We start from the raw sequence: 12,728 nt of genomic DNA, 5'->3' as shown, positions 1-12,728 counted from the left end.
TGAGACTTTCTCCCTCTCTCTCTCTCTCTCTCTCTCTCTCTCTGTCTCTCTCTCTCTCTCTCTCTCTCTCTTTCGCTCTCTCCTGCCCCCACTCACGTGCACTCTTTCTGTCTAAAACTAAATACACACATATATACGTAAGTATTTAAAAAAATAAATGTTGGTGCAAGAAAAAGAAAAAAACCCACATCCATAACCAGCAAGCTAACTGTCGTCTGTGTAATTTAAAGGAAAAAATCTGCAAAAGAAAAAACATTTTCCCTTTCATGTTTAACATTTACTATAATCTCTCATCTCATTCTTTTGTCCCCCCTGAAACTATAATCTCTCATCTCATTCTTTTGTCCCCCCTGAAGCATCCAGTCATTGTTAAGATTGTCAAGCATATTCTTCAGCCTGAATCTGTATCCCCAGCCCATTTTGAGGAGTAATTCTGTAAATCTGCCCCAGAGCCCCCATGCACACCAGGGATTGGGTCCTGTCTCAGTGGGAAGATTCTTTAACTGGGGTGGTTGCTTTCTGAGCTTTTGCACAAGACCTTAAGAAGAGTCGGAGAGAGATGTTCATCTAAACTGATATTTGAGGGGCACCTGGGTGGCTCAGTCGGTTGGGCATCCGACTTTGGCTCAGGTCATGATCTCGAGGTTTGAGAGTTCGAGCCCCGCATCGGGCTCTGTGCTGACGGCTCAGAGCCTGGAGCCTGCTTCGGATTCTGTGTCTCCCTCGCTCTCTGCCCCTTCCCCGCTCATGCTCTGTCTCTCTCTGTCTCAAAAATAAATAAAGCATTTAAAAAAAATTTTTTTAATTAAAAATAAATAAACTAATATTTGAGTTGGACTTTCCAAAATTACCCTCCTTTTAATAACAACTGCATAAAATAAGAAGTGCCCTTGAAGAAACATGATTACACACCTCAAAGTAGAATAACACAAAACTTCTCAGACGCTTTACTCTTTACTGCCAATGTGGATTTTTAACAAGCTCTTACCAAAAATACGCGAGGAACTGGAAAATCTTATGAGTAAAAGAGCCATTTACCTTTAGATGACATTTGAAACTTGAACACCCACAGTGTTGACAGAGGGTTATTTAAAATGCAAGGGGTGAGGTGGGTAAGTAGAACATGGCAGAACCAAGAGGAAATCAGCAGCCTGTGTGCTCGTCTTTATTTATTAAAATGTTTTTGGTGCTGGAAAGTCATATCTTTTGAATCCATTTAATGCTGTTTGAGATCAGATGACCAGACAGCCAACGAAAAACAGGAAAGCCATGTAGAGCTCATGTTTGCAAGGAACCACAGAGGCAAGTTTTTAATCCCTCTTTTAGTCCAATACATGTGGTATAAATAAAAATAGAAAATTAATAATAAAAACAGACACACCTGTAACTGACCATGGTCCCCATGCACACATTCAAGGTTTTGAGCACTGAAACTGATGTAGGTTTGAAGACCATTTGCTTCATCCAGGTCAACACCATCGCTCTTTGCGCTTTGAAAATTCGAGACCCCTAAAGAGGAGAAGCTTCGCTTAATGTTCACGCCAGCCACAAATCCTACCTGTAAGTGCAGCACAATCCTCTATCAATTCCTTCCAGCCCCTGCCTTGTGATTATACAAACTCTAGCTTCCGCATTTATTAAAGATGAGAACAACAAAAACCCCCAGAGGTGACAAAGGAATCTGATACAATGGAATGTTCTGGAATAAGGAGACTGAGTGATGAACACATGTGGAAAGGTGGCTTTTCACCCCATTCCTTTTGCATCTTTTGGACCATGTGAACGTGTTGCCTGCTCAAAAAGTAAATAAATATTTTTGTGTGTGGGGAGATTCCGGGGCCCCACTCTAGACCTACTGAAACAGAATCTGTAAAGCGGGGCCCCGGAATCTTCATGGGAACGAGCTCACCAGGTAGGCCTGGTGTATAAGGAGGTAAGCAACAAAGGATGGAGAATATACATTTTTTATTTTAATGTTTATTTTTGACAGAGAGAGAGAGACAGAGCATGAGCAGGGGAGGGGCAGAAAGAGAGGGAGACGCAGAATCAGAAGGAGGCTCCAGGCTCTGAGCTGTCAGCACAGAGCCTGACGCAGGGCTCGAACTCATGGACTATGAGATCATGATCTGAGCCGAAGTCGGACGCTCAACCGCCTGGGCCACCCAGTTGCCCAGAGGATGGAGAATATACACACAGAGACGCCCTACGAGTCCGGTAACACAAAGAACACTGAAAATCCACCAACGCCAGAAGGACCCTCCCACGCCAGCCTGCTCTGATGTCTGACTCCGTCTCCAATGTGTCCTTGTAAAATTGTATGCCGCGTGGCATGCAGAGGGAATTCTTGCCCTCACCAGGCTCACCCCTCAATCTACTCACCCGCTGATCCCTGATCAGTACGAACTCTTCCCTGAAGAGACAGGTTCCTCATATGCTCCTCCTTCATCACCCTCTTGGGCCCATCGCGATCCCCTTCGATACTTGTCAGTTACTGTAATGATCTGAAGGCCACCCACCAATGACTGTCCAGCAGCCGCGTGCACCTGTTTTTCACCCTCCATCCTTCCTGAAACTCTGTCTTCCCAGGAACTGTGTGATATTACGCTGTCCTGATTCTCCCCTCTCTCTATCGTGCTGTCAGCGCAGAGCCCAGTTTGCATCCTCTGTTCTTCTCTGTCCCTCCCCCACTGACTCCCCCCACCTCTCAAAAATGAATAAATAAACTTTCTTGTAAAAAAGGCATCATCGGGAACTTAAGACTACAATTTTAGCTTCTCTCTACTTAATTTTACAGCCACGCCTCCGGTTATTCTCTCCCATGCGTAGTAAATGTTCCAAACAGAAAACAATATAAAGGGGGCACCTGGGAGGCTCAGTCAGTTAAGCATCTGACTTCAGCTCAAGTCATGATCTCACAGTTCGTGAGTTCGAGCCCCGCATCAGGTGAGCATGAGCCCCACTTCGGGTGATCCCTGCTTTTCTCTCTCTCTCTCTCTCTCTCTCTCTCTCTCTCTCTCTGTTCCTCTCTCACTTGTGTCCTTTTGCTCAAAAAGAAAGGAAGAAAGAAAGAAAGAAAAGAAAAGAATATAAATTATTTCTCATTTCAAGGTTATAATTTAAACTTTTTTCCTCCAGTCTGAATTTTTCTCTTTACATATCAAAATTTTACCAGAAGTCTGTCTAGAATCTAAAACTTTGATACGTGTAGGAAAAATACAAATTCAAGCCAGAAGTATCAAAGATTGCATTTAGCCTCTTACCTGTACAACCAATAAACCAGAAATCTATGTACAAAATAACAATTTCAAGGCACTGGATATTTAACAACAAAGACAATGATGCCAGAGGACACGAACAGGGTGAGTCCTATCATCACCCCAGCTCACTTCCTGCAGAAAGTTTCCAAGCTGAGCCACCAGAAGCGAAAATCCAGGCTGGGTCTGGCAGTTGAGGAGACCGAGCTGGGAAAGGTCTGGAGGAGCGAAGGGTGCCGTAGTTTGCAGGGTAGAGTATCCCTGAGCTATGGGACAGGTTCAAGAGGCCTAAGAGAGGGGTCATTGGAGTCCCCATAAGGAGAGAAGGAGGAGACTGAGAAAATAATCGAGGATTTAAAAGCCAAAAACTTTTCAAAAGTTGGTGAGATCTCTGTGCCCACACATCCAAGAAACTCAACACGCTCCAAGAAAAAGAAACACGAAGAAAACTACACAAAGACATGTCAAAATCAAATCGCCCAAAACCAGGGAAGAAACACAAAATGGATCCAAAATAAGACAGGAAATGAAGAAAAGAAAATCAAAGAGCCGATGAGGCAAGGAGAAAACGGAAGCATCATGGCAGATCTGGGCCCAGTTGCAACAATTATGTTAACTATAATGGTGGAAACACACCAAGTAAATGCAGTCGTTGTCAAATTAGATAAAAAAGCAAGATCCAACTATCTGCTGCCTTCAACAAGCCCACTTTAAATATTGAACACAAAGGGGCGCCTGGGTGGCTCGGTCGGATGAGCATCTGACTTCGGCTCAGGTCATGATCTCCCGGTTCATGGGTTCGAGCCCCGAGTGAGGCTCTGTGCTAACAGCTAACTTGGAGCCTGGAGCCCATCTTTGGATTCTGTGGCTCCCTCTCTGTCTGTCCCTCCCCTGCTCATGCTGTCTCTCTCTCTCTCTCCCAAAAATAAATAAAACATTAAAAAAAATTGAATATTGAACACATGTAGGTTAAAAGTAAGTGAGTGGCAAAAGATATACTGTGCTGACACTATCAGAAGAAAGCAGGAATGGCTATGTTGACATCAGACAAAGCAAAGACAATTATTAGAGATTTTTTTAAAGTCATTTCATATTTGATGAAAACCAAAGACTCACACATCCAAGAAGCTCCACAAACCCCATACAAAAGAAAGATGAAGAAAATTACGCAAAGGCACATCAAAATCCAAGTGCCAGAAACCAGTGATAAAGATCGAGTCTTCATTCCATATCAAAATCAGAAGATATACTCATCATCTGAGAACACGATTTTTTAATGTTTATTTTTGAGAGAGAGAGACAGAGTGTGAACGGGGGAGGGGCAGAGAGCGAGGAAGACACAGAATCAGAAGCAGGCTCCAGGCTCTGAGCTGTCAGCACGGAGCCCGACACGGGGCTCGAACCCACAAACCCCAAGTAGGACGCTCAACCGACTGAGCTTCCCAAGCACCCCTGAGAACACAATTTTAAGCAGGAATGATACGAGAGTCCAGAAGCTTCCATAAGGCACAAGGGGCTGATCGGTGCTGAATCCAATGGCAGCAAAAAGCCCGAGACAGGCGAGGGAGCCACGTGCCGTGAATCAGAGCCACACATTTCCTTTTTAGTTTTTATTTCAAACACCCGGTGCCCATCGTGACAAGGGCACTCCTTAATCTGCATCCCTTATTTACCCCATCCCCCCACCCCCTTTCCTCCGGTTACCGTCAGTGCGTTCAGAGTCTCGGTTTGTTTTGGTTCGTCTGTCTTTTTTTTCCCTTTGTTCATCTGTTCTCTTAAATTCCACATAAGGGTGACTGGTTATTTGTCTTTCTCTGGCTTATTTCACTTAGCATTATCTCTCTAGCTGCATCCGCGTTGCTGCGATTGGCCAGATTTCATTCTTTTTTATGACTGAGTAATATTTCTTCTTTAGCCACTCATCAATCGATGGACATTTGGGCAGTTTCCATAATTTGGCTATTTGTTCATAATGATGCTATAAACACCGGGGTGCATGTATGCCTTTGAGTTAGCCACAGTTTTTCTCCCGGATCCCGTGAGGAGCTATTGAAGGAATCTGTGCTAGGCAGTGGAATGAACAAATGTGAGAGGGGAAAAAAAACACCTTTCTGGCAGCAGGTTCAGATTTGTGGCGCCCAGAGGGGAGCCACAGGAGAACAGGTGGGAGGAAGCAGCAGCTGGGGGTGGGAAAGAAGGGCTAGGGTAGACAGGCATGTGACTGTAGAAAAATCAGGGAAAACACTGTTATCATAATCCAAAACCGGTGAGCCTTCTAACTACAATTATTGTCTACCTTCCAAAAAGCCCTGTAGGCTTCCAGAAGGCACCAAATGGCTTTTTGTCTTTCTCTCTCCAGCACGGGGCACAGAGCTTGCCATAAATATTTTTAGAACAAATGAATGAATGGATCTGATCGAGACTTCTATTTTTATTTGCTTTTTAAAGCCAGAGACACTGGTGCTTGTAATTCGAGAAATTTCTCATATGTAAAGTTCTGAGGGAAAAAAAATGTCCTCAATCAAACGTTAGTCGCGGCCTTTCTTCCACACTGTTCAAATTGCATATTATCGTCCTAGATACATCGCATGTATAATTACAAGAAAATCATAAATTACATTAGGTATGATTCAAAAGTAAAACAACTGGGTTTGGTTCCTGTCTTTTGGAAACACTGCCCTAATGGTATTGTTTCTTTGGGAGACAGTCACATCCCCAAGTACACGGGAAAACACACGCACTTTGAGCACAGGGGGTGGGGAGGAGACCAAGAAAGAAGGCTTTTTTAGTCATTCTAATTTCAGACTAAAAATGTACCACTGGCAACATTCCCATTTTTTCACTGAGTTTCCTTTCATCTCTATTAACATTGAATATCACTTTCGAAAACAAAACCGCAACAGAAATTAAAACGTGTTAACTCAAATTTGAAGGTGCTCATGTGGTACTACACTTTTGCCTTTTGAATCGCTTCCCAATGTAAAAATTGTCCCCTTTTTAATCTCAAGTTTTTAAATCGTTTCGCTACTTTTCTCTCCCAATCATCTATGTGCTCAGAATTACACTTTTAGGCAGAAATAAATACATCCTTATGCATCGTGAAGGAGGTTTGCCCACAGTTAGAGATTTGCGGCAGAACGGAAAAAGCCAGGCTTTGGAGTCACAGAGGTGACTGTGAGTGATTAACAAGGTGGCCTTGGTTACTCTCTTGGAGACGCTCAGTTTCCGTATCTGTAAAATGGGGATGTATTAGATGCTTGTGCAGGACTCCAAATATTCTCTGCCCAGCTTCTTCCTTCAGCCACCGCTGGAGAGATCGGCTGCACCGAAGTCCCACCAGCTTTGAGAAGGTCAAGGGGGAGAGCAGCTCATTTGAGGCCTGCCCTGGGATGTCTTTTAACACCCCTGCGTGTGGTACCCGTGGAACACGCCCCAGCAGGCACAAACGGGGCGGTTAGCAGCTACTCATCGGCCTTGACTGATGGGACAATGGAAGCCGAGGGATAAACATTCTCCCTTCTGCCCACCAAGTAGACACTTCTGGGATGCATTTCTCAAGCCTTTCCAAGGGGCCCCGTGGAATCGTGTCCAGCCCACTGAGGGGACAACTTCAAAGTACATGCTTGCATTGGCTTTCCCTCCACCCCTGGTTCCCTCCCCAGTCTTTTACTCCAGCTCTCTGGAGTTATTTACTGGGCACAGGCTTCGCTTTCAAAGGAACCAGGGCTGGGGCTCCTGGGTGGCTCCAATTTCGGCTCAGGTCATCATCTCGCGGTTCGTGGGATCGAGGCCCGCATCGGGCTCTGTGCTGACAGCTCGGAGCCTGGAACCTGCTTCAGATTCTGTCTCTCTGTCTCTCTCTCTTTCAAAAAATAAATGAACATTAAAAAAAAAAAAAATCAAAGGAACCAGGGCTAAGGCAGAACATAAGAAAGAATGCTTCTCACCTTCCAGGGGCAGGGGAGGGATGTAAATGAGGTACCTCCACAGGTCCGTATATTAACACGTAAACCTCCCAACGACCCAGTACTACCGTTATCTCCCCTTGGTAAAGAACGGCAGAGAAGTTAGGAATTTTATCCGAGGCCACGCAGCTGTTACGTGGCTCCAGAGACCACGATGCATCCCGGACTCTGAGCCACAGAAGCACAGAGTAGGTGCCAGATAAGAGGTGGCTTCACGTTGGTAGGGTGCTATTTCAGACCGAACACGCGCTTTGAAGGTTGGAAAATTGGGAGGGACACGAAGGAATTCAGAGCAGCGGGGGTGACAAATCTGCCCCCATAAGAAGTTGGTATTCGAGTCGGCTTTGATCTCTGAGATGAGACGCGCAGACGGGCTCTGTTCTGTACACGCAGGGAGGCCACCGCTCGCCAGCCCTACTGGCACATAAAAATAGTGGTGGGACTAAATTGATTTAGAAGCCCGGTTTCCTGCTTAAATTCCACTTATCCTATTGACTTTAAACCCAGGCTTTGGCTTGCAGTGTAGATTCCCCCCATTATCTAGTCCCCCAAGGTAACTCCCACTAACAGATGTCTATCTAGCCCTTACGTAGTAAAGCTTGAGGTCCAAAATCCCCTTATCAAAGGAGATTGCAGCCTGTTTTCCCAATTTAAAGGCCACCGATATCTAGGTACAAGAAATAAAGATAGAGCTGGCAAGTAAAACCCAGGGCCCCCAGATCCCGGCTGTGTAAGCCAGATACTGCTGTCCTGACAGGACGGGAAGATAAGAAAAGCTTCTGAGGTCGCAGCAGTCTGGCATCACTCCGCTGCCCGAAGAGCCCCCTGCCCCCCAGTCCCCAGGTATCTACAAATTGGCTGTTACAAACTCAGGAAGTGGGGAAGAGGCACCATCCCCAAGTCAGCTGTAGAGCTGGGCACCTTTTCCATCTCAAACCAAACTATCAGACCGCCATTTTAGCAGGTACGGGCCCCCGTAGGCCTGAGCCCAGGGATTTTCCTAATCCGAGGGCCCACTCAGCTCCAGCCAGGGATGCGAGCCCCCTCTCGCTGCCCTCACTTTTTTCCTTTCTGTTATTTTTTCATTCACATTAAAAAGGAAACACGCTGCATTTCTCTCCAGAGAAGCAAATCAGAAAGACAACAATTCGACTTCATGGCAGGTCTTTAAAGTTATCACCCAGGCCCATAAAGATTGAACACCGGGTAAAGAACACAGAGACTCAGAGGATAGGCTGGATTTCTCAAGTGAAAATGCTGCTTATGATTTGTCAACGGAGAAGTCCTATAAAATATTTGGCATTCAGAGACAAGGAAATTGCAAGGGTTTCCCTAACTATAAATAAGGCTTCTTTTCTTTTGCAAAAGGCTAGATGCTGTAATATATCCTGGGGCTTTGACAGACCTCTCCGGCCCTGCCCGGCTGTCACCCCAGCCCTGGATTCAGGAGACGGGACACAAAGACACTGGGGAGGTTTCTGAGAAACGTCTGGGCCCCCGCACAAAATGAAACTGCTGTGTCTTCCAGGCTGCATTTTGTTTCTTTAAAAACCGTGCCTATTTTATTAAGGAGGGGAAAAAATTCACCTAAAGATTACACAGGAAGAGGTGAGGGAGCCGATTAAACCCCAGTCAGGAACTACTGCCCTACGAGCAGGGAAAGCAATTCTCCAAACGCAGCCCAGTGAATCTGGTCATGACCTCAACGTTGCTTTCAAGTTCATTTTCGTAGAAAGGTGATCAAAATTTCAACCTGAATGTTTTTTGCAGCTGCGTTTGCTTGCTGCTTCCTGAAATCTGGAATTCTACTTTTTGGGAAAAGATCATTTCTGAAGGATCTTTCTTCAAAGGTTTGTAGTATATTCCCCTTGGAAATTACTTTTTTGAGCCTATAAAGTATTACCGGGTCAGTCAGAAGTGACCCTATTGGGTGTATACTTGTCCCTGAAAGAGATACATACAATTACAATTCAAAAATAAAGGATATCGAACGTTAAAAATAAATCTCCTTGTGAACACCTCTCAGTTTACCCTGATTGAGAAACACATGTGGAGTCTACGTTTGCAGCAGATATGTTCCCCTCTCCCACAGCAGCCACCAAAAATCAGGGAAAACATTTGCTATTATACTTACAAACTCCGTTTTTGTCAAAAATGAAATAAATAAGCCAGGCCGAACAAAAATTTCTGCACGGCTTACCGAAGACTTTACTGACAGCTAAAAGAAGAACGCATTTTAAACAAAACACTCTGAGTGAACCAACCTAAAACTTTTCACCGCATCGTTGCTATTTTAATTTAATTCACGGGGAAAATCAACTCAAAGTGTGAAAAGGTTAGTCACTCAGGAGGCCTGAACTGTTCCAACATCATTAACATGTCATTACTGTCAGGTAAAACAATTACTTTGAACTCACTCCAAACCCTATGTACACTCGATGAAGGCAACAGAATTCGCCTTCTGCTGACTTTCGGGCATTGCCACGAACAGGTACAATGCACTATAACGCGGTGCTTTATTGTGTAGAACAGCCCTCATTATTTTTTTAAATTTTTTTCAATGTTTATTTTTGAAGGAGAGAAAGACAGAGCAGGAGCAGGTAAAGGGGCAGAGAGAGAGGGAGACACAGACTCCAAAGCAGGCTCCAGGCTCTGAGCTGTCAACACAGAGCCCGACATGGCGGGGTTGGGGGGGGGAGGGCGTGGGGGGTTCGAACTCACCAACCTTGAGATGACGGCCTGAGTCGAAGTTGGACTGAGCCACCCAGCGCCCCTCAAATAGCCCTAATTGATAACCAGAGAGAGACTTTGTCCTAGCCCCAGTTTAAGAAGTTACTTTGTAAAATTAGTAAATATACAAGGAATGTACTTGAAAACAATGAATTACATTTTACACCAAATATACTATTTGAAAGCGTAATACATTCAAAAGCCCCATTACCTTTGTCAAGAAAAACAGGTAATTATGAGCATTCTATAGAAATATGCATGCTGTCTGCTCCACTCAAAGTCACTTAAGACCAGGCAAGCTTTGCTGTCCCATACACCAGCCGACTTGGTGCCGTCGACCAGGAATGCGTCTGCTGACCAGAAGCAGGCCAGCACAAATATTACGTTGTCTGGGAATCCCAATTCCTAGTTCGTTATAAAAGTCTTGAATTGGATTAAAAAGATTACTGAAAGAATGCAAACGTCCTATTTCTCTGTTTTACCTAACCTCTAGCTTCAAGGGATAATAAAAATAAGGGTAATTAAAACAATAGCATTAAAAAAAAAAGTTCAAATCCAAATTCTGCATTCATTTGAAAGCATCATCTCATCATTGGCTGAGGAAAAGTTCAGGCCTAGGTTTCAGAAGCTCGTGTCTCGTCCCTTTTGTCGAAAGGCAATAAAACCTCACATATACAATTCAAGTTCACATACCTCCTCTGCCTCATAAAAGGAAATGATGCTTGGGGCGCCTGGGTGGCTCAGTCGGTTAAGCGCCCGACTTCAGCTCAGGTCACGATCTCGCGGTCCGTGAGTTCGAGCCCCGCGTCGGGCTCTGTGCTGACAGCTCAGAGCCTGGAGCCTGTTTCAGATTCTGTGTCTCCCTCTCTCTCTGCCCCTCCCCCGTTCATGCTCTGTCTCTCTCTGTCTCGAAAATAAATAAAACGTTAAAAAATTAAAAAAAAAAAAAAAAGGAAATGATGCTGAAGCCATCAACGTTTGGCTTTGTTTTATCAAATGGCATACCCTCCATAGCACCTCTTCACGTAGACTTCATCGGTGTCTTATGTATTTATCAGGGGCATCAGTATTAATGCTTGTAATGGCCATCCTAATGAGGAGCTACACTTAATTAAACAGTGGGTGTTAAAGTTACTTTGTTAACATGCATGCTGTGTGTTATTATTCACTTTATATATTCACTTATATAATATTATCACTTTATTATTCACTTAGATAATATTATCTGCGTGCCATCACCATACGCTTACTCTGTGAGACATGCAGGACACGTGATGTTAAAAGAATGAAATGAAGGGAATTTTGTATCTTTGTGTAAATGCAACTTTTGGTCCAGATTGCAGAAACAGTCAAGAGGTGAGCTGCGGAGGTTATCAGTGCCGCAGAACAAAATAATACGGAGTTTAATAAAAATGATACATCGGGTCAGTTTCATTGAAACAATACTAATGGTAGCATTTAACACAAATTGGATCTAATGCAGATTCCTTTAACTCACACATATATTTAAATTTTATCGTCAGCTTAGCAACTCGGACATCAAATATCTTTCAATAAAGAACAACGATATCAAATTTTTTTTTTTACATTTATTTATTTTTGAGAGACAGAGCACAAGGTGGGGAGGGGCTGAGAGAGGAGACACAGAATCCGAAGCAGGCTCCAGGCTCCGAGCCGTCAGCACACAGCCCGACGCGGGGCTCGAACCCACAAACCGGGAGCTCATGACCTGAGCCGAAGTCGAATGCTCAGCCCAGGGAGCCACCCAGGCGCCCCAAGGGCAATGATATGAAAATGTTAAGTGCAGTCATTGCAGAATTTCCAAAGAAACATTATACAGTTGAGAAAATTAGCCTTATATATTAAGTGCGTATCCTTAGAAATTGGCCAATAAATAGAGTAATATAAAATAAGAAATGTTAAAAATCATATTTTCATTTTAAAGTTTTTGCAGTTTCCCAGGACATGAGAAAATTTTAGTCTTAATCATAAGTATTCATCAAGAAATTGATTAGTCCAAAATAATTTTTTAAACAATCTATGCTTAGAAAAAGATCAAAAGAGTAGTATAGTTTTTAGCCCGTAAGAATTCTTAGCCTCTCTCAAAAAAAAAAAAAAAAAAAAACTGATCCCACTTCCCATAATGCCAATAATGCAGTAGTAATGGAGCTTGCCAGGTAAAATTAATTGTGTTTGTATTGTATTGTAATTGTATTATTTTCTAATTAAACTGGGCACAAACCAGTAAAACAGAAGCCAAAAGAGAGAGAATTCTGCCACTACTAATTGATTCTGGCCTCCGGTGATTTTTAAATGTCTCAGGTCAAGCAACAAACACACATTTATATATTTTTTTATCCCTTTCTCTATTATTCCCCAAATTAAAGTACGAGACCTGGCATTTGCAAAGAGTTCAGCCAATCAAATTCTTGTAAGCAGACAGGAAATATTTATTTTTAAAAGCTGTTTATCACTCTAAAATTTTAACAACTGATGGTGTTTTTTTCTAAAAAAAAAAAAAAGGATTATTTTTAAATAATGCAAAGAAGGATTTCAACGTGAAATGCTGTTAATGCCAATTCATTAATTTCAAATAAGTTGTTCTTATTTTTAAGACTTGCAAAGGAGTAGTATTTCCCCCTAGCCATTGTGAAATGGCTAAATAAACACTGGCTCTGTGAATTTGAGTGTCTTTTGCTTTCACTGTTGTAACCCTATTTCATTAGTGCATATGACTCATTACAAACATACACACAAACAGACACTTGTTTTAAACCTG

This window comes from Panthera pardus, unplaced genomic scaffold (assembly GCF_024362965.1).
Source record: "Panthera pardus isolate Hobbes unplaced genomic scaffold, ASM2436296v1 HiC_scaffold_1, whole genome shotgun sequence".
Taxonomy (NCBI): domain Eukaryota; kingdom Metazoa; phylum Chordata; class Mammalia; order Carnivora; family Felidae; genus Panthera; species Panthera pardus.
The sequence above is the reverse complement of the archived record's forward strand: the minus strand, read 5'-3'. Positions refer to the sequence as shown.